The sequence below is a fragment of the Giraffa tippelskirchi genome, chromosome 9 (genome assembly GCF_054371585.1).
Source record: "Giraffa tippelskirchi isolate mGirTip1 chromosome 9, T2T-mGirTip1v1.2.pri, whole genome shotgun sequence".
NCBI lineage: Eukaryota > Metazoa > Chordata > Mammalia > Artiodactyla > Giraffidae > Giraffa > Giraffa tippelskirchi.
In genome coordinates, this window is record NC_137283.1 from 37,641,723 (window position 1) to 37,664,617 (window position 22,895).

General features: G+C 46.5%; 1 protein-coding gene across 12 annotated transcripts in view; it reads right to left on the reverse strand.

The window, feature by feature from the left end:
• PTPRG (protein tyrosine phosphatase receptor type G) overlaps positions 1 to 22,895 on the reverse strand; it is a 767,420-nt gene that overhangs the window by 109,708 nt on the left and 634,817 nt on the right. The window lies entirely within an intron of this gene.

Genomic DNA, 22,895 nt, shown 5'->3' on the forward strand with positions numbered 1-22,895 from the left:
TTCCCACATCTGTTTCCCCTCTCTCCTCCTCCTTCTGTACACATACAAACACCACACACACACCACAAACACATACAACATACACACAACACACCACACACACACTACAGACACACACCACACACACCTCAGACACACAACATACACACACCACACAGACACAGAACATACACACACCACACACACACCACAGACACACAACATACACACACCACACATACAACATACACACAACACACCACACACACACTACAGACACACAACACACACACACCACAGACACACAACATACACCACACACAGAACATACACACACCACACACACACCAGACATACAACATACACACACCACACACACACTACAGACACACAACATACACACACCACACACACTACGGACACACAACATACACACACCACACACACACCACACAGACATACAACATACACACAACACACACACACTACAGACACACAACACACACACACCCCACACAGATACACTCCACACACACACTACAAAGACACACAACATACACACACCACACACACACCACACAGACACAACACATTTTCCTGCTTTATCCCTGAAAACAAGTTACATACATTCTGAACTTCACTCCTTAATACTTGGGTCTGTATCTCCGTATCTCCCAAGAATAAGATGAAGATCCAAGTGCCTGTCATGTGCTAAAACCTAATGTCCAGTGAGATGGTAATAGGAGGTCGAGCATGGAGAGACAAGTAGATGATGAGGGTGGAGCCTCCGAGAGTGGGATGAATGTCCTGATAAGACCCCAGGGAGCTCCCTCACCCCTTCCCCACATGACGACAGTGAGAAGACAGCCTCCTGTGAATCAGGAAGCAAGTCCTCACCGGAGAGTGAGTCCAGCACCTTGATGTCAGACCCCCCCCAGCCTCCAGAACTGTGAGAAATAAACTTCTGTTGTTTTAAGACACCCAGTCTATGGTGTGTCATATAGCAGCCCACACTGACTCCTAAGAAAATAAACACTAACTTGATATTATCTGATATACCGTGCACATTCCAATTTCCCCACTTGTCTCCAAAAGGTTGTCTACAACCCTTTCCCCCCACATCACAGGTTAGATTCAGCTGTTACAATGCGTTAACGTCTTTTAATCTCACCTACTCATCTGGCCTTTGCTTCCACAACAAAATTTTTGTTAGAAACTAAGGCCGTTTGATTTGTGGAATGTCCCGACTAACTAAAACGAGTAGATCAAATTTTCCTGTAAATAGACCACAGTGTAAACAAATAAAATTAAAAATGGGACTTCAAGTCATTTTAAACCAAAGGCACGTAAGATCAGGATGCCTCTTTTGGGAGCAGCAGGACTCTGTATAACTATCCTGATGTAGGTAGGGCACAAGGAAAAGTCCGGCTAATTCTCCCGCTTACTCCCGTGGCCGGCAGCTCTGAAGGGATGCGGTGTTTCTGTACCTCTACAGACAAGCCCACTTAAGAGTGCCGAGTCAGCCTTTAAACGGGATTTTGGCTCTCTAGCCGACCTCCTTTCTAGTGGCCATGGTTCCTGCCTCCATGGGGCTTCCACGCTGAAGCAGGGTTTTTCTTTTTCTCGAAAGACATCTTTGAATTTATTATTTAATTGGAAGAAAATTACTTTATAATATTGGGATGGCTTTTACCATACATCAGTATGAACCGGCCTTAGGCATGCATGTGTCCCCTCCATCCTGAACCCCGCTCCCGCTCCTTCCCCACCCCATTCCGCTAGGCTGTCACAGAGCACTGGCTTTGGGTGCCCTGCATCATGCATCAAACTCGCACTGGTTATTTATTTGACATATGGTAACGTACATGTGCTGTGCTGTGGTTAGTCGCTCACTTGTGTCCGACTCTTTGCGACCCCAAGGACTGTAGCCTGCCAGGCTCCTCTGTCCATGGGGATTCTCCAGGCAAAAATACTGGAGTGGGTTGCCATGCCCTCCTCCAGGGGATCTTTCCAACCCAGGGATTGAAGCCAGGTCTCCGGCACTGGAGTCAGATTCTTTATCGTCTGAGTCACACCAGGGAAGCACATGTTTTCAATGCTATTCTCTCAAATCATCCCACCCTCTCCTCCTCCGAGTCCAAAAGTCTGTCTTTTACATCTGTGTCTGCTTTGCTGCCCTGTACATAGGATCATTGTTCCATCTTTCTAGATTCCATATGTATGTGTTAATAACCAATATTTGTCTTTCTCTTTCTGATCTACTTCACTCTGTGTAATAGGCCCTAGGTTCATCCACCTCATTAGAACTGACTCAAACGCCTTCCTTTTTATAGCTGAGCAATCCACTGGCCTCTCGGGCCAGACAATTCTCTGCTCCTGGGGGCTGCCGTGTGCCCTGTGTGATGATTAGCAGCATCCAAGCCCCTGCCCATTTGATGCCAGTAGCTCTCCTCCCTAGTTAAAACAAGCACAAATGTCCCCGGGGGCCAACCGTCCCTGGCTGAGAACCGCTGGTCTAAAGGGGCGAAGACAGCAATTCACCAAAGAATGTCACGTGTGGAGTTACTGTTACACCAGGATAGGGTGGGCAAAGGGAGAAGAGCCATGCTGGCATGTTCCAACCACTTTTTCAGGAGATTTGACTCATGCTACGTGGTCCAGGGAAGGCCCCTTTGAAGAAGACACATCCAACTGAGAACTGAGTGGACACTCACTATGTGGGAGTCAGGGGAGGAGGGGAGGGTGGGCCAAGGGACCTCAGGAGGCAGAAGGCCTGGGGGAACCAGAGACAGGCAGTGGGGCTGGGTTGGGGCGCAGAGAACAAGGCGGGAGGCCTCACACGCCCTGGGGAAACTCCAGCCTTTACCCTACAGCACTCAGAAGCCACAGGAAAGATCTGAACCACAGAACCACACAGGCAGGTGGGCACTTCACAAAGCTCCCTGGAGCTTCAGCTGAGCAAAGAAGAACCCCGAGGGGCTAAGAGAGGAAGAGAGAGGCCTGGGAGGAGGTGCTGCAGACAGTGGGGGTGCTTGTGGAGCTGGGAGAGAAAAGGAGTGCAGGCCCGGGTTCTAGAGCAAACAGGCAAAGCCGATGATGCCAGACAAGGAGGGGCATGGGGGCGAGGGAACCAGGCAGGACGACACTGCGCTGTGGCAAGCAGGAAGGAGGCAGCCCTGGAGCTTGCTGCTGGTTTTTCCTGGAAGCCCAACTACAAGCCAAGCAGCCCACATGAGCCAGCGTCCCCTGTTTGCTACACGAGAGCCCCATGCCCAAGGCAGCCCTGGAGAGGATGGCTTTCCTGCCAGAAAAGCCGGGATGGGCTTTAAGGAGCTAGCTGCTGGAGAAAAGCGGAGATTGGTTTTGACAGGGAGGCATCCTTTTGCTCTTCAACTGCCAAACCCCGCTTCAGTCGGACAGATTCGCTTTGTGCAACTGAGACAGGAAGGAAGGGATAAATTAATGAGGCATCCCCACTGCCCTGCAGAACCCCGGGAGGCATTTCGCTGCCTGCTGCACAAATGCCACCAGAGCAGGGACATCAAACAAAGAATGTGATGGTCGGCTCCTCCGGAAACTGGGGGTGAGATGACAGGGTGCTGACACTAGGTGGCGCCAACACATCATTTAAAAAAATTCCCTAAGTGGCTTTGTTTCTTCAGAGAGTGTCAAGGTTGGGTGGCGGGCGGGGGCGAACCAGGAAAATATCTACATTCCCATCTATCCAAATACCAATAATGAACCAAGGAGATTTATATATTGGGAAGACTGTGTCCCCTCCAATGATGACCATGTCAGATTTTCTGACTTCTACATCTTTTCTCACTTCCTCGCATGCTCTCACTTATCTCCTTTATTCTGAAGCTCCAATTAGGGATCAGCCGTATGGGAATGCATGTGCTCTACCAGTTACATCACAACCACATAAATAATTCTATCACCCACAGGCGGATGCAACCATTCTTCTTATTTGTTCTTTGAAATTAAAATAGCTGGCTTTTTCTTTACCGATTAAGATGATTCATGTTAATGTTTTTAAAAAGCAACCAAAGTCATCCAAAAAAGTCAGAAGAAAGTTTTAAAAATATCACCCATAATCTCAGTATCCAGAGATAACTACTGTTAACTTTCTGGGGAGCCAACATCTTCGTGCATTTGCAAAAACACACACATACAATTTGACATAAATGGGATATAATGCATTGTGGCTCTATAGTGAGTTTCTTGTTGTTTTATTTTACTCAGTAAGTCATAGAAATATTGCCTTATCAAGAAGAACTTGGGGGACTTCCCTGGTGACCCAGTGGCTAAGATCTACACTCCCAATGCAAGGGGCCTGGGTTTGCTACCTGCTCAGGGAACTAGATGCCACATGCCACAACTAAGAATTTGAATGTTGTAACTAAGACCCAGCACAGGCAAATAAACAAATAAATATATATATTAAAAAAAGAATATGGTATTACTGTTTTAATGACAGTACAGAATTCCACTGTCTTAAAGGGCTAGAAAATATTGGTTTAAGTTCACAAAACAGGCAGGTCTGGCCTCACTCTAACGGGACCACCTGCTATGGAGAGAAGTCAGTAACTGAAAAAAGTGTTAGTTAGGTGCTCACTCGTGTCGACTCTTTGTGATCCCATGGACTGCAGCCCTCCAGGCTCCTCTGTCGAATTTTCCAGGCAAGAATACTGGAATGGGTTGCCATTCCCTTCTACAGGGGATCTCCCTGATCCTTGGATTGAACCCTGGTTTCCTGCATTGCAGACGGATTCTTTATCATCTGAGCGATAACTGAAGCGGCCTCCAAAGATGCATGCTTGTCAAAGGTTATGCACAGAAGCAGAAGTCAGGGGCCTGCAGGCTGAGGACCCCCAGCTAAGCCTAAGGGAAGAGCAGGTGGGGCAGGAATTGCCCTTCTGCTCTCCTCCTCCCTGAGACGGTGGATGTTCTGGGCCAGACTGGGAGGAAGCACTTGCAGATCAGGAGGACTTAGGACAGGGGTGGGCACACTTGCCCTTGAAGGGCAGGACAGTAAGTGGACATGACTTTCCCAGCCACGTGGTCTCTGTCACGACTATGCAGCTCTGCCTTTGAAGCACAGAAGCAGCCTAGCTCATCTGCATGTGATGGGCGGGTATGTGCTCCAATGAAACTGGTTATGGACCCTGCGTTTCCATTTCATACCATTTTCATGTGCCGTGAAATCTTCCTTCTTGATTTTCTTCAACTGTTTAACATATAAACACCACTCTCAACTCCTGAGTGCACAAAAGGTGTTGGTGGGGAGCGTTTTGGCCTGTGGATCAATGGTTTGTTGATTCCATACACTGAAGCTAAAGGGAGGCCAAATCTTTGTTTGAAATACGTTTTGTGATTCTGTGGCTAAGTCATGTCCGACTCTTTGCAACCCCATGGACTGTAGCACACCAGGCTGCCATGTCTTCACTAGCTCCCGGAGTGTGCTCAAACTCATGTCCATTGAGTTGGTGATGCCATCCAACCATACTGACTGCATTTGTGTTCTCTGCACTGTATTCTGTCCCCTACCCAGTCTGAGAGGCGCCCTTCCCACAGAGCTGAGATCCTCCTGTGCTTGGTACCACTGACCTCATGGTCTACCTGCAATGAGTAATGACGCTTCACTGCTAGAATGTGAGTTCCACGAGGAAGCTGCACACTTCTGTCCTATTTACTACACTTTCCTTGGTACTAAATCAGAGCCTGGCACCCAGTGGGCTCCCTGTAAATGTGGGCTGAATGAACAGCATGGATGGAATTGCCTCCTTGGTCTTGCCCTCGCCCACAGGTCCCCTGTGACGTGGCCGCTCCGATGTCTCCAGCCTCACCGCCTTCCACATCCTCCTCCTCCTCCTCACGGACTCCTCTCGGGCCAGCTCCCCCCAGTCTCCCTGACGCTCTGGCCTTGTGCTTCCACACTTGGCTGGCCTTTTCAGGGACGCACACCCTTCCTTCCTACAAAACCTCCATCAAAATTCCAACTATCAATCAGATAAAAGTGGCACTGAGGTACATCACAGAAGGGACAGCTTAGAAGAGCTGGTATAACGAAGAAAGAGTGGACTTTGGAGCCAGACTCATAGAGGCCCCTGTGTTCTCATCTGCAAAATGGGTGGCTGCTGGTACCTGCCAGTACTCTCCTCAGAGGGTTGGGGTAAAGATCACAGAGGACACTGTGGCTCAGCCAGAAGCTGAGGGCCCATGGCCCAGCGGCACGTGCAAGGACAAACCACCGGGCCCACGTGGGGATTACTGACCAGGGGATTTTTGCAGAAACTAATGCCGGTGGCTAGTGATTCATTATGTAAGCGAATATCGAAACACTCTGGCCAATAACATTTGAGTAACAAGAGATGTATTAATATGTCTCTGGTCAGTAAGTTGTTAAAAACTGGGATATTTTACATGTAAAGCCGGCTTTTCAACTGGGCCTGCGTCCACACACAGTAGTGGTTTCCCAGAGCTCCACCTTCAGATGGGGCTGTGCAGTTCCCACGCCCTCCTTTGCCTTCACTCACAGCTGCCTGACCCTAGGCAGGAAGCAGGTGCCCAATGCCCTTGACGATGACCATCGCAACTGCACCTACCACAGGGCGTCGGCCAATCCTGATACATCCTTTTGCGCAAAATCAAAGCCTTTTAACCAGGCGGGAGGCACCACACCCGACTCTGAACAAACATCCCCCGTGAGGTGCTCCTGACATCAGCCTCCCCTTCTGGGGGCCTGATTACCTTCTCACTGGAGTCTGATTGCATTTCACAGGCATCTTGGCTGATGCTGGGCGCCAGTTCCGAGAATCCCTGCCTTCCTTCTAAACCACCTTTAATTATGATCCCAGCCCTCGTTACATAATGAAGAGGCTTCTAGCCGAGCACCCAAGGTCCTCTGATTCTCAATCAATGTCAGGGATATTTTCTCGGTGGTTCCACAAATACATGAAAGATTCCCCCTCCCACCCCCAACCCTCTTCATTTGGGGCCTTAGAGATAAACTAACGGGAGACTTTCTCTGTGAAAGCCAGTGTAAGTTCCAAGTGCCTTACATGATTTGGATTTGAAATCCTCCCTGGGGGCCTCCTCCCACCACCAGACCCTTCGAGTTTTGCACCTGAGGCAATGGGCAATTATCGATTAGGCGGTCAAATGAACAGCAGGGCTCTAACATAGGGATTGGGGCCATGAGCTTGTCAACGGACAAGAGACTGCTGCCTCCTGTGAAGTGGGGGCCGGGTGGGGACAGGATGGGGGTGACATCGCACAGACCCAGTGGAGGACCATGGGGGAGGCAGCGGGTCCTTGTGAGCAGGTGGGGACTTCTCAGCCACCAGCCTGGCCTCAGACAGCCTAATGCCTGTCACTGCTTTCTTGCCTGGCCTAAGTCAAGAACCCTTGAATATGGAGCACTTTAGGGAAAATTTCCAAAGAAATGGCCTCGGGGAAGGATTTGTGTTTCTGAAGGGCTGTATCAAAAAGGTCTGGGTAAACATGAAGTCCCCCAACGCTGATCGTGTAGGACTTCAAACCTGGCATCGTGGTACTCCGGGGTGGGGGGGAGTCACCTCCCCCAACACTGCCCAAGAGCTCCTGAAAGGGAAACCGTGTGGGCGAAGTGCCAGAACCTGGTCAAAGCAGGGTCCCAGCCCTGGCATCTGGAGGAAGGACAACACCCAAACTCTTATCTAGATGGAGCTACCAAGTACCTGCCAGGGGTCAGGCTCTGTGCCTTCCTCTCGGACGGTCCACAGGGCCACCCTATCCCTGACAGATGAATGAAGACACTGGCATTCAGAGATCAAGCCTCTGGGCTGGGCTGTGCACCCTGGGTGGGAGGAGGACTCAGAACTCGCCCCAGCCTGCCGTACTCCATACCAAGGAGATGGGTGCAGTTATCATACATACTCTATCTATAATCACCTCCCACGTCTGTTCTCCCATCTGCAAGATGGTACTGAAGAGGTGAGGAAAGGGTTACTCAAAGGGCTCAACAGGTGGAAAATGTCCTATAAAGACACAATACATCCCTACTCCAGGCTCAGCCCTGTGCCTCCTCCCTGGTTAATGTTGTTGTTTAGTCGCTAAGTCATGTCTGACTCTGTGACCCCATGGACTGTAGCCTGCCAGGCTCCTCTGTCCGTGGGATTTCCCAGGCAGGAATACTGGAGTGGACTGCCATTTCCTTCTCCAGGGGATCTTCCCGACCTAGGGACTGAACTAGTGTCTCCTGCATTACTGGCAGGTGGATTCTTTACCACTGAGCCAAGTGGAACGCCCCCTGGTTAACAATACTCTGGAAAAAGCTTTGTTCACACCCGTTCTGTCTTTCTGGTTTTCTTTGTTCTCAATGACAGACGAAGAGTGTGCGTCTCTCGACAATTTCCAGCATAGCCTCCACCTCCTTCGAGGCCTTCTAAGACTGGGCGCAGCCCAAGTACAGTTCCCCTCCATCAGAAGTACAAACAAAGCTCGTGGTCCCCTCGAGCCATCATGTGGAGGCTAGAGACAGGAGCGGTAGTACAGGGAGCCCACCCCAGGGCCTTTGCTTGCGCTGCTCTGTGACAACACGGCAACAGTCACGAGTCCTATCTGAGGAGCCTGCTTCCGGGCTGAGTTCGTTGTGTTTCACAAATTACGCCATCACACCCTCAGGTCATCCTGTGGGCCTACTGGTTCCATCATTACCTCTGCTTTAGAGTCGGAGATTCAAGAGGGTCATTCACTCACTTGGTCACTCTGCAGTCAGGCTCCTTCGGTTCTGGACACACCAAGTGGAGTGGTTTGGGATAAAGCTTGGGTGGAAGCATCAGGAATAAACCTATGAAACGCGCAAGCACACACTGGCTGCTGTGTTGGAAGGATGCTGTAAGAAGTAGCGACTGTTAAATATTTATGAAGCACCTACTATACAGCAAGGAACTAGGGATAAATGTGAATACAAGGTGACATGGTCTTGGATCATCTGGAGATTACAGCCCGCAGGCGAAACAGACATCAACTGCTTTACCCCACCTAAAACTGGCTTCTTAACTTGGGGCTCCTCAGGGGCTCTGGATAGAATCCACAGGAATGCGTTAACTTGGATGGGAAAAAAATATACTTTTATTTTGGCTAATCTCTAATGACAATTTAGCATTTCCTTATATTTCCAATGTTGGAAACTGCTGTAGTGTCAGCAGAAACTGTATGACATCACCAACAGAAATCAGATACATTCCTATTTGACTGCAGTTATTGCTAATACTTCAAATTTTCCTTTATGTTCATTATTATTTTGAAATTATAACGGTTATTAGATCTGCTGCTAGGTTTTATAATTGAATGTCTTCATCAAGAAACAGATCAATTATTATATTACAATTAAAAATTACTTTCATATTATCTGAGGATAATTGGCTTCTTCAGTCATCGATCTAAAACCCTCAGTATGAGAAGAAGTCTATGGGATTCACCCAATGGCTAAAACAGTCCACGGCATCAAAAAGGTTAAATACTCCCAGCAGTAAGGAGCATGTCATTACATGCTTTTAAGGAAAATGTCATAGTCACTCTGTTAAATGGTTTAATAAAGAACCCTGACCTAGATTTGAGAGATTGGTTAGGAAAAGCTTACCAAGCACAGTCATACTTGAACTGAAATCTGAACAATGATTAGGTGTTTATAATATGAGCAGGAAGGAAGGAAACTTACATATAGAAGACAGAAAAAGAGCTTGTGCAAAGTCCCTGAGGTGGGAAAATTGGGAATAATACTGGCATGACTTGGCAAGCACAGAAGGAGGAGGAGGGAGGTGGAGACCCAGGTCTCAAAGGAAGTAAGTGTGCGGAGCTGAGTCCATCCCCTGGCAGCTCTGACTCGAGGACCACGTACTCAAGATGTGGGAGACCCCAAGTTCCCCCAAGCACGAGGACAACTGTTTTCAAGTTTTAAATCTATGCTGTCTTAAATCATGCAAACTCTAACCTATTACAATAGACAATATATATATTGGTCTTTGCCACGGGTTCCCGGCACATGGCTCCTAAAACCTTGTAATTTCCCAAGTGATACATCTCTTACTCTTTTCAAAAATTTCCTTTCAAAATAGTTCAATTTATTTAAACCAAAAAACGAAACAAACAAAAACCAGCTCACTTCTTTTTCCCACCCATAAACCTCACCCCTGTCAGTTCCCTGTATCTATGTCCTTGGTTTTTGTTTTCACATATAAATGAGATCATATGGTATTTATCTTTCTCTGTCTGACTTATTTCTCTTAGCATAATACCTTCAAAGTCCACCCCTGTGTGCGTGCTAAGTCGCTTCAGTCGTGTCCAATTCTTTGTGACCCTATGGACCAAAGCCTGCTATGCTCCTCTGTCCATGGGATTCTCCAGGCAACAATACTGGAGTGGGTTGCCATGCCCTCCTCCAGGGGATCTTCCAGACCCAGGGATCGAACCCAGCTAACTTATGTCTCCTGCATTGGCAGGTGGGTTTTTCAACCACTAGTGCCATCTGGGAAGCCCTTGAAAGTTCACCCATGCTGTTGCAACTGGCAAGATTTCATTCTTCTCTACAAAAGAATACTATTCCATTATAAATAAATAAATAATACACACACACACACATTTTCTTTATCCATTCATCTTGAATTGGGGTGCTAGAGAAGACTCTTGCGAGTCCCTTGGAGAGCAAGGAGATCAAACCAGTCTATCCTAAAGGAAATCAACCCTGAATATGCACGGAAAGGACTGATGCTGAAGCTGAAGCTGCAATACTTTGGCCACCTGATGTGAAGAGCAAACGCATTGGAAAAAACCCTGATGCTGGGAAAAACTGAAGGCAGGAGGAGAAGGGGGCAACAGAGGATGAGATGGTTGACTAGTATCACCCACTCAATGGACATGAGTTTGAGCAACTCTGGGAGATGGTGGAGGAAAGAAGAGCCTAGTGTGCTGCAGTCCATGAAGCTGCAAAGAGTTAGACATGACTTTTTGCTGCTGAACAGCAACAATCGATGAACACTTAGGTTGTTTCCATACCTTGGGTATTTGTAAATAATCCAATGAACACAAGGGTGGATTTATCTTTTTTAAGTGAGTGGTTTTGTTTCCTTCTAATAGAGAGGAAGACACACCCATACACTGGGAGGGTGAACACACCCCACAGCGGTGACAGAAGGTCCTGTGCTGGGGACCTGCTCAGACCTCACCCCAAGTCTCCCTTCACCTCTGCTCATCTGTCACCTTTGTCACACCTTTCAAAAAACCGGCAAACATATCTCCCTCAGTTCTGTGAGCCTCTCTAGCAAATTAATCAAAGCAGAGGGGAAAACAATGTGAACCTCCAGTTTGTACCCAAATCAGACAGAAGTTAGGGGTAATTCGGGAATCCGCTCCTTGGTGGCTAGTGTCTTGAAGTTGGGTGGGAGCAGTGTTGCGGGCCAGAGGCCAGGCAGTGTGAGAGCTGGGTTACATGGCAGGACACTTAGCTGGTGCTACAGAGAATTACTTGTCGTGGGGAAACCCCTGCCCCTACATTTGGTAACCAGGAATGAAGGATTCTGCCTAAAGGTAAAAGAGAAACACCCAGGAGGTGGAGAACCTACCCAGTAGGGAGAACGCAATTTTCCTAACACACCCTTGGGGATCTTTTCTACATCACCCAATGGCATGCCCTCTATTACCACGAACAAGCTTTGGTGTGTTAATGCAATTCAATTTTTCAGCCAACAATTGAGTACCAGAAGCTGTGTCAGAAATACCATGGAAGACAGCACACTGGAAAACTTTCTCATCCCAGCAGCTGTCTCCACAGTGCATATGATGGAGTCACAGGCTCAAAACACATCAGGGGGCTTCCCTGGTGGCCCAGTGGCTACGACTCCACCTGCCCAGTGGAGGGGGCCCATGTTTGATTCCTGCTCAGGAAATGAGATTCCACATCCCTCAACTAAAAATTCCGCATGCCACAAATAAAAAAAGACCCTGCATGCCACAATAAAGATTGAAGAGCCTGCACACTGCAACTAAGACCTGGCACAGCTAAATAAGTGAGTAAACAAATATTAAAAAAAAAAAAAGTAACAGCAGCAGCCGGAGTCCTCCAAACACACGGGTTTGACTTTCCCACATTCTGCTTGTCCAGACCTCTCCCTCTTCCTTGGAGTCTTTGTGTCTGCATGACATCCGTCTTCCTCTGAGAGCTAAAGGCCAGGGGAGGTACCTCTGTCCTGTGCAGGAAACAGCATTGTTCAGCCTGGCGCTAAGGGAGGTGGCCAAGTTCAGACTGACGCATCATCCCAGTCCTGCCTAAGAAGAGCTGCCTCTCAGACCCTGGGTACAAGGCTGGATTCCATGCGCCTGAGAGCCCTTTCCTCCAAACCAACATTAACATGCTGTGCTTGCCGGCCAACAAGGCACAGTAGACCTATCCCTCTTTAATGTGAGCACAGCATCCTTTCTCCATGGTACCTCTTAACTTCACCTGCAGTCTTGCTCAAGTCATGGGCTGCAACAGAGGGTCAGTACCAGAAACCAGGCTTCAAGTCTGAGGTGGGCAAATGCCCAGTGCCCTGAGACTGAAGGTGGGCCTTCTCTTGACTAGTCTCCTAGTTTCCACAGCTGACATGATGTCACGGTCTCATTTATCATGAAGAAACAGCCGACTCACTGGAAAAGATGCTGATGCTGGGAAAAATTGAGGGCAAGAGGAGAAGCGGGCGACAGAGGATGAGATGGTTGGATGGCATCACCGACTCAATGGACATGAGTTTGCGGAAACTCTGGGAGATGGTGAAGAAGAGGAAAGCCTGGCGTGCTACAGTCCATGGGGTCGCAAGAGGCAGACAGAACTTAGCGACTGAACAACAAAAGCTGTCCTCAGTACTGGGAGTACTGGGAGACTTTTCTAAACACCACCCAAGATCTAAGACCCCATGAGCTATCTTGTTAAGTGATCCCAATGGCCATGTAAACAGATCAACTAGTGAGCCACACTGATGTGTTTAGCCAGGCTTTTATTTAAATCGTTGATTCTAGATGACTATGACTCTACAAGTCACACTGCTTTACTCCTTTGCTTGAATTTGGTCCTAAAATTCTTTTCCTCTTAGAATTAGGTATCACTCAGGTACCGACTATATCTAAAAGGAGTGTTCTGGCTCTCACCTGACATTTACCTTACTAGCTCTGAATCTGATTCCCGGCACCTGCATTTCTTCCTTGTTTTGGCTCAGGGAAGCCACTGGATGTGCTCCACTGGTTGAATTCCAACCTTGTTTCAATCCCTAGATATGGCACCTGCGCCAACAGGTCATTTGGTAAGGATGCCCCTCTCTGGTCTGGTCCAGGGTCTTCCACACCTGAGGACTGGCCTCAAGCAGACCCACGTGGCCTTGGGCAAGAGGACCCAAGAGATCAGAAATGCCACTTACATTGGAGAGACCAGGATGCGATCAAGCAGCATTCCTAGTGGGCCCCAGGGGGGAGCTCACCTGCGCAGCGTTTGAGAGCAGCAGCCCCACTTCTGCCTCCCAGCTACCCCCTTCCCACCCCTGGGCACACAGATCCATATGCTCCGAGGAGCTGGGCTTCTAGCTGAATGGTGAAAACCAACAGTTGGAGCTGCTCACTACACTCTTCATGGAGAAGGCTCCTCTCTTCTCAGAAGCCTTTTTTGCATGGAAACCACAGGGCTCTGTGCACTTGGTAGACAACACCTGTTAGCGCTCAGTGTCGATGGGCAGACAGCACCTTCTCTACCACAGACGTACATGTGACATGGGCCATGACGCTCATGTGGGTCCAAGCCAGTGCTTTGGAATCACAAAACCAGTCCCGAGAGGACCCAGGAGTGAAGCCAGGAACTGTGATGATCCCTGGCTATGCTCAGAAAGAAAGAGAAAAAGATGGGGACTTCCCTGGTGGCCTGGTGACTAAGACTCCACATTCCCAATGCAGGGGGCCCAGGCTGGATCCCTGGTCATGGGACTAGATCCCACATGCTACAACTGAAGAGTTCACGTGCCACAACTAAAACACCCACGGGTTGCACCTAAGACCTAATGCAGCCAAATAAAAAAATAAGGTTTTTTTTTTTTTTTAAAAGCGAGAGAAAAAAAAAAATGATTCCAGAGGCCTCATCGTGGGCTCCCGCCCTTTACACACAGTCTCAGACGCTGGGGTGTAACCGCACTGCTTAGGCCCTGAGAAAGCCAAGGGTTTGGGACACGTTCCTTGTACCTAAAGAAAAATCAGCTTCAAGGTGCTGTGTTTGCTCATGGAAGAATCAACGAAAGAAAGGAGCAGATAAATCGTCCGTCTCCCAGCTACCTTCCTCGCGTCACTCCATGGGGACGCACGCGGGCATCTCGGTGCCTCCTGCTTCTCAGGCTGTGAACCACTAGTTATAGACAGAAAGGGGAAGTATGTCGCTGCGGGAGGAAGGATGCTGGTGGCCTTTGTTAGCTTCCAGATTGCAGTACACAAGCACCACGGCCCCCACACAAACAAAACCAATGTCAGGGAAGGTTTTTCTCTAGAAAGCAGAGAAAAGCTGAAGCTGTGGGAGGGTGGTTATGTCGGCCCTGAAGGTGAATCTCTGCCTACCTGCCTGGAGACAGAGGATTCAGTAATTAGGGGTATCAATAAAGTGTGAAAATAATAGACGGCCGCTGGCATCTGGTACCAGGATCAGCTCAACAGCTCCCAAGCCATAAAGCAGATCTGCCTCGGAGCATCCTTCACCAGCATCTGACTCATTCGGTGCCTCCTTCCTCTGCTTTCAGCAGTGGTGGAGGAGTTGGGTAGCATGGTTGTTCCTTGGGACAGAGAGGAAAGCCTTCTTTACATGGTGTTTTCATACGAATCTGTCCATCCAAGTGGTTTTATGGTCAAAATAGAAGATGCCTTTCCAAATCCTAGAGGCTTTTCTGATTTCAGGTCCTGGGAAAGGTGTGAAGTGCTCAGTAGCTAAGTTGTGTCCGACTCTATGTGACCCGATGGACTGTAGCCTGCCAGGTTCCTCTGTCCGTGGGATTCTCCCGGCAAGAATACTGGAGTGGGTTGTCATTTCCTCCTCCAGGGGATCTTCCTGAGCCAGGGATCTGAACACGCGTCTCCTGTATCTCCTGCACTGCAGGCGGATTCTTTATCACGGAACCACTGGGGAAGCCTGGGGGAGGTGCGGAACCCTACTCCAAGTGCCTGGCCATGCTCCCCCCCGTTACAGCACCTAGTCTGGGCTAGATTATAAATGCCTCAACTGTGCCAACTCTTGTAGCAATAATTCTTTTACTCCTGGCCACCTGGCATGTATGGATTAGCTCCATCCATCCATCCATCTATTCCAATATTTCCTGAGGAGCTAACAGTAAGCACTGCACCCTCTCTCTAACAAAGAAAAACCAACACAAAACAAAACACAAAAACAATTTTACAACTTATGGAGCTTATAAGGCAGTGGGAGAGCTAGGTATCAGGGGAAAAAAAATACACAAATGAATGTAACATTTTGATGTTGAGAAGTGCTACAAAAGAAAGGTACCAACGCCTTGACAGTGTCTGGGCTGAGGTACACTGCCTCACTTAAAAGTCAGGGAAGGAAATGTGATTATTAGCTCCATGCTACAGAAAGGAAACGGAGGCTTAGATATTTACTAGAGCAAAGACATGTAGGAGTAAACGACTGGCCTGGAATTTGAGTCCAGATGTGCTAGACTTCAAAATCTACATTCTTACCCACTGCCCTTATATCATCTCCCCATTCATTCATTCAACGAACAGTAACTGTTTGCTTATGTTTTAGGAACTGTGTCAGGTCCTGTAGATTCACAGATGCACAAAATCCTCAGTCTAGGAGGCCCCACCATCCCCATCAAGTGGGTTCACTGACCCTCCCTGGGAACGACCCTGTGATCAAGGCCTCAGTAGCCTCTGCCTTGAGGACTCAAGATAACCTGCCAAAAGTAAGCCAAGCAGATAAAGAGAGTCCAGTGATTCCTTTCAGGAAGATAAACTTGATCTTTAGGAAGGGTATCTGATTGCCTCAAGGACATTTAGTTTTCAAGCTCCTTCATTCAGAGAAAGAGTAATAGACTGTGCTGCTCAAGCCACCTGATGACATTTAAAAACAGAGGCCACTGCTTGAGGATCCATACGGGAGCTAGCAGTCCCTCATGAAATAGAAAGAACAGTGTCTGAACACAAAGGGATCTGGGTTCACGTCTCAGCTCTACCTCCTTGCTGGGAGGCTCTGGATGACCACCTGTTCTCTCGGAATCTCAGATACCTCATCTGTTAAACACTAACACTGCACTTCTCTCTTTGCTCACCCCCGCCAACCCTCCATCCAAAGTGTTAGTAAATATTAGAGACTCTACGACAAAATGCAACCCTAACAGATAACTTTTACCTTCACCCGGAGGGCCCACATCCAACCAATGTCATCCTGCCGGGAGTATTTCTATCAGCCTCCTGCTGTCTTGCCAATTTCACCCCACGTCCTCTGCAAACATTTCTCACCTAACAGTCAGTGATGGGTTTAAAAACCTGGTCAGATGGTTCCACAGCCCTGCTTAGCACCCTTCAAGGGCATCCCACTGTTATAAGAACATAGTCTTAAGTCTTCCCTTACCAAGGAAGGTCTTTCAAGATTTCACCCTCACTGGTTCTTATGCCTTGGGGCCTTTGCAAAGGACTTTTGCCTCTCAGAACTTTGTAGACTAGCCTACCAGCTGAACCACAGAGAAGGCTGAGTGCTGAAGAATTGGTGCTTTCAAACTGTGGTGCTACAGAAGGCTCTTGAGAATCCCTTGGACAGCAAGGAGATCAAACCAGTCAATTCTAAAGAAAATCAACCCTGAATATTCATTGGAAGGACTGATGCTGAAGGTGAAGCTCCAATACTATGGCCTCCTGATGCAAAGAGCCGACTCGCTGGAAAAGACCATGATGCTGGGAAAGATTGAGGGCAGGAGGAGAAGGGGATGACAGACGATGAGATGGTTGGATGCCATCACCGACTCAATGGACATGCAAACTCTCGGAGACAGTGAAGGACCGGGAAGCCTGGAGTGCTGCAGCCCATGGGGTCACGGAGTTAGACACAACTGAGCGATAGAACAACCACTCTATGAAGGGAAGCTTGCTTCCCCATGGCCTCACTACACTCTGCCACTCCTAGCAAATCACCCGATTTGATCTGCAGATGGATACCGGAGCTTCATCACCGGTTGACCTGTTTGTTTCTTTCTTCTCCTTAAAACTTAAGCTCCATAAGAGACTCTCCTCCCTGTTCAGCCTTATGTCTAGTGCCTTATAGTAGATGCTCAACAAATATTTGATAAATGAATGTGAATCCTGACAGAGGCTCTTTTGAGGATTAAATAAAACATATATGAATGGAAAAGGCCAGTATAGCATCTGGTCCATGAAAACCCCTATGTAGCCTTTTAAACCATAGGTGCAACAGGCACAGCTCCTAGAGAAAGCTCTTCATTGTAGATGAAGTTGCCTGAGACATGAAAAGAAATTCACTGCCTACAAACAGGAGCCCAAATTAGTTAAAGCTATGTTAAATGTCAAGTATCAACCTTATTGCCAACCAGTCAAAGAAAACTTATACCAACTCTCTACCTAGTCACATAAAATTAGTCATCATGGGATATATGAGCATGTAAAAGTGTTTGATAGAACACAGCATGATCTTCAACAGTATGAGAACCCAGGATTTGAGAAAACAGCGTTGAAACATATACATTACCATATGTAAAGTAGATATCCAGTAGGGGTTTGATGTATGACACAGGGAACCAAAGCCAGTGTTCTTTCTGTGACAACCTAGAGGGGTGGCGTGGGCAGGGTGGTGGGAGGGGAGATCAAGGAGGGGACATGTGTGTATCTATGGCTCATTCATGTCGATGTGCGGCAAAAACCATCATAATATTGTAAAGTAATTACCCTCCAATTAAAAAAAAACAGAAAAAAAAAAAAGTATGAGAAGCCAGGATGTTGGAGGGTCTTAAAAATCCAACCTTATTTTTTTTTTTTTTACTTCTTTCTTAATCACTTCCAAGAATAAAAAGTAACAGCTAGTAATAGCTACTTTTTGAAGAAAAGTGAAAGTCGCTCAGTCCTGTCTGACTCTGTCACCCGATGGACTATATACATCCATGCAATTCTCCACGGCAGAATGCTGGAGTATGTAGCTGTTCCGTTCTCCAGGGGATCTTCCCAAACCAGGGATTGAACCTAGGTCTCCTGCATTGTGGGAAGATTCTTTACCAGCTGAGCCACCAGGGAAGCCCAAGAATGCTGGAGTGGGTAACCTATCTCTTCTCCAGTGGATGTTCCCGATCCAGGAACCGAACTGGGGTCTCCTGCATTGCAGGCAGATTCTTTACCAGCTGAGTTTCCAAGGAAGCCACTTTTTAAAGAAGACAGGTAACAATCTTCTAAGGGGCTGCATTTAAAATGTGATTTCCCTTACACTTCTCTGTGTTGAAACTTTCTAGAAGTACCAAGGTAACTTTTGCAAAGAGTTTCTGGGAGGGCAGCTGCCTACAAAGAAATTAAGTGCTCATATCAGAATTTCTTTTATGAAGATAAAGTGATTCAAAGCTCATTAATCTGGTGAGTGAAAATGATTAAACTGAAAATAGAACAACATTAATATTTTCTCCCAAAATAGCAGAAAATCATGATTTCAATGTCAAACTCTTTTGAAAAGCAACCATGGATTTACTTCTTTGTTTGGTAATTTGGGTGGAAAATGGATGCTCTTTCTCAATATGTTCTGATTTAAAATAGGCTGGTTACTTAGGCTTTCTCACACTGGTACATGTCCTTAAAAACTGCCTCTTAACCAAGATAGGAAGCAATCTTTAGCACTAAAAATATAGCTAACAAAGAGATTCCTCCATCAGCAAAAAAAAAAAAAAACAAAAAAAACCCCAGCAAAAATCAGTCTCCAAAAACCATGGCAGTGGCTTTAGGAGACTGGGTGGGACCGTGGCAGCTCACTGTCCTCTTCCTTTGCTTTTATTACATTATACAGTGTCACTTTAATTAAGCCATCAAATCACATTATCAGATCAAGTGGTTTTGATTCCACTGTGGTTTGAACAGGTTTCATTACATTAATAAACCATATGTTTCATGTTGTTGGAAGGAAAGTTATTTTTCTCTGTTCACTGTTCCAAAAGTCTTCCCAATAGACAGTATTCAGCACTTAATCACCGACGTGCTCTTCCAAGTGCTCGGGATGTGTTAAGAGTAACTACAATGACAGCCCATTAAATCTGAAAGTCTATCCAAGTTATTTACCGACAAAGGGCATAGTGGTGACTTGGATGTCCCGTGAACAGTCCATCGAGCCTAAATATTGTTTCCATTTCCTGGAAACTAAAGCTTTATTTTTTTTTACAGATGATATCCGTTATAAGTCTGTCTGAGGCATCAATACAATATTAGGATGACTTTTCCCCCTCTTTGGGTGTCACGCGCAGCCATGCATCTCCTGCTTGGGTCTGAAAGCCTGATTCTGCTTTTTCTGTTCCAGTATGTCGGATCATCCTGACAGAAGGGCAGGATGGGGGCACCTTAACTCAGGCAGCCTCCACAGTGCTGCTCAATGAACACCAGTTGATGATCACAGCCAGGGAACGAGGGAGGTGGGGCTCAGTCTACTGAGGCTCTGCTTATGCATCTGGAGTGGAAGATGAGCAGATCTTAGGGTGGACTGGTCAGTGAATGGTTACCAAGCTAATAAACCTCTTGCAGTGTCATGGAAAGGCAGAACCAAGCCACGGACACTTTCACAGTCATGGCCACCACGAAAATACCTTCAAACATGCCTAAGATTGGATTTCTCCGTCTAAGTCTGAGCCATCCCTGAGAGCAGGGGTATGTAAACTATAGTTCCGTGGCTAAATCTGGACTGCCACCTATTGTTACAAATAAAGTTTTATTAGAACACATTTTCTACACCTACTCATTTATGTGCGGTCTACAGCTGCCTTGATGCTACAGAGGCAGAGCTGAGTAGTTGCAGCAAGAGATCACATGGCCTAATACCTGGTCCTTAATCAAAAGAGCTTACTGGGTTTCCCTGGTGACTCAATGGTAAAGAATCCACCTGCCAGTGTAGGAGACATGGGTTCGATCACTAATCCAAGAAGATGCTACAGTTCACAGAGCAACTAAGTCCAAGTGTCACAACTATTGAGTGTACACTCTAGACCCCTAGAGCTGCAACTATGAAAGCCCACATGCCCTAGAGACTCTGCTCCCACTAGAGAAGCCACTGCAACGAGAAGCCCACACACTGCAAGTGGAGAGTAGCCCCTACTCGCCACAGCTAGAGAAAAGCCCACAGAGCAGCGGAGACCTAGCACAGCCAAAATAAATAAATAAAGGGACTCGTCCTTTGCATTGGCTCTTCTCTACTCGGATCACTAAGCTCAATAATCGAAGCCTTCCAGGCTTCCTGATAACTGCCAGCACTGGTAGCCGGCTTTCAGCCTCTGGTGCCATGGAAATACCTGAGTTTTCTTGGGGGGGATACAAGGAGGGGCATTTGGTCACGTGGACCATGCTTCTAAGACATTTAAAACAAAGAGAAACATCACTGAAACGCAACAGGGAAGGAAGCTCCCTGGTGGTCCAGCGGCTGACTCTGTGCTCCCAATGTAAGGGGCCTGGGTTCCATCTCTGGTTGGGGAACTAAGTCTCACATGCTGCAGTTCAAGAGTTCACACGCTGCAACTAAAAGACCTTGCATACAACAACTAAAGATTCCACATGCTGCAACTAAAAACATCCTGTGTGCCACAACCAAGACCGGGCACAGCCAAGTAAATGAACACATAAATAAACATTACAAAAACAAACAGGGACATCAGTAGTCATCAGGAAAGTACAAATCAAAACTAGAAAGATATTATGTCATATCCATTAGGATGACTACAACACAAAAGATATATAACAAGTGTTGGTGAAGATGTGGAGAAATCAGGACCTTCACATGATGCTGACGGGAATGTAGACTGGTACAGCTGCTTTGGGAAAACTGTTCAGCAGTTCTTAAAAAAAATGCAAACATAGAGTTGCCCTATGACTCAGCAATTCTACTCCTAGGTTTATATCCAAGAGAAATGATAACATACATCCACACAAAAATGTGAACATGAATGTTCAAAGCAATGATATTCATAATGAGCCAAAAGTGGGATCTATCAATTGACAAATGGATAAGCAAAATGTGATATAGCCATAAAATGAAATTCTGACATATGTGCAAATATGGATGAATCTTGAAAATATGATGCTAAGTGAAAGAAGCCAGAGACAAAAAAGTCAAGTACTGTAGGATTCCATGTATGGGCAATCTCCATAACAGGCAACTCCATACAGACAAAAAGCACATTATTGGTTTCCTGGGCCTGGGCAGGAAGCAGGCATGGGAGAAAAAGGAGTGACTGCTAAGAGGGATGGAACTTCTTTTGGGGGTGACAAAAAGTTCTGAAGTAGATACTAGTGATGATCACATAACTTTGTGAATACAGAATACCACTGAAGGGTACACTGTAAAAGAATAAACTACATGGTATGTGAATTAAATCTCAATAAAGCTGTTATTTAAAAAAAAACAAATTAGGGATACTACTCAGCAATAAAAAGAAATGAGCTACTGATCTACAATATAGATAAACCCGAAAATTCTAAAGTCAAAAGCAGAGTTGAGGTTAGGAGAAAGAACTGACTGCAAACGGAGATGAAGGAACTTGCTGGGGTGAAGAGAACGTCCTAAGAGTAGACATGGTGATGGCTGCACAATTGTAAGTTTGATATAATTACTGAACTGCACATTCACAACACCTGAACTTGATGATATGTAAATTAGGCCTTGAAAGAAGTGTAAAAAAAATACAAAACTTTCTTACATCACTGACAGAATTGTGAAGTGGTATATACAGTCATTCTGGGAAACTGTTCAGTATCTAATCAGATCCAAACATACATGTATCCTTTAGCCTGTAGTCATTTTACTACAGGGTGCATAACCAACAGAGATGTATTCACATGCTGATTACAAGGCATGTTCAAGAACTTCCCTGATGGCTAAGACTCCATGCTTCCAATGCAGGAGACCCGGGTATGATCCCTGGTCAGGGAACTAGGTCCCAACATGCTCCAGTTAAGGGTTCGCAGGCCACAACTAAAAAGATTCCATGTTTAGCAGCCAAGACCCAGCAGAGCCAAATAAGTAATTAAAAAAAAAAAAAAAACTTTCATAATTACCAAAACATGAAAATAATCTACAAATTCATGTATATTAAAATGGATAAATTCAGGTACAGTCACACACTGAAATTCAGCAATAAGAACAAACTACAACTATGTGAAATAGCATAGGTGACTCTTCAAAGCAGTGTAAAGCAACAGAAGCAAGATACACAAGAGAACTTGGTTAGCTGATTCTATTTATATGAAATTCATCAGGGGGCAACACTATGATCATGGTCATCCCTGGGAATGGGCAGTGACTAGGAATGGTGAGAAGAATGTGCTTTGGGAACCTGATGTGACGCTAGTTTCTGGATCTGGGTGTGTGTGTCACCCAAGTATATTCAGTTTTTGAAAAGTCATCAAGTTGTGTGCATACTGTGTGTGCACTTTTCTGTAGGTTACACTCCAACAGTATGTTAAAAAAAAAATAAAGAGAAGACTGTATCTACATCTCTGTCTCTAGAAAGATCACAAAACATTTTAATATTCAAACATCTTAAAAGTCAGCAATGGATGCACATCATGATCACTGTAACTTTGTAAGATGAAGAATTCCCTCTACCTAAGGATGATTCCCTCTACCCAAGGATGGATCCTTGGCTCTGCTCAAAATCAGAGAAAGCCCATTC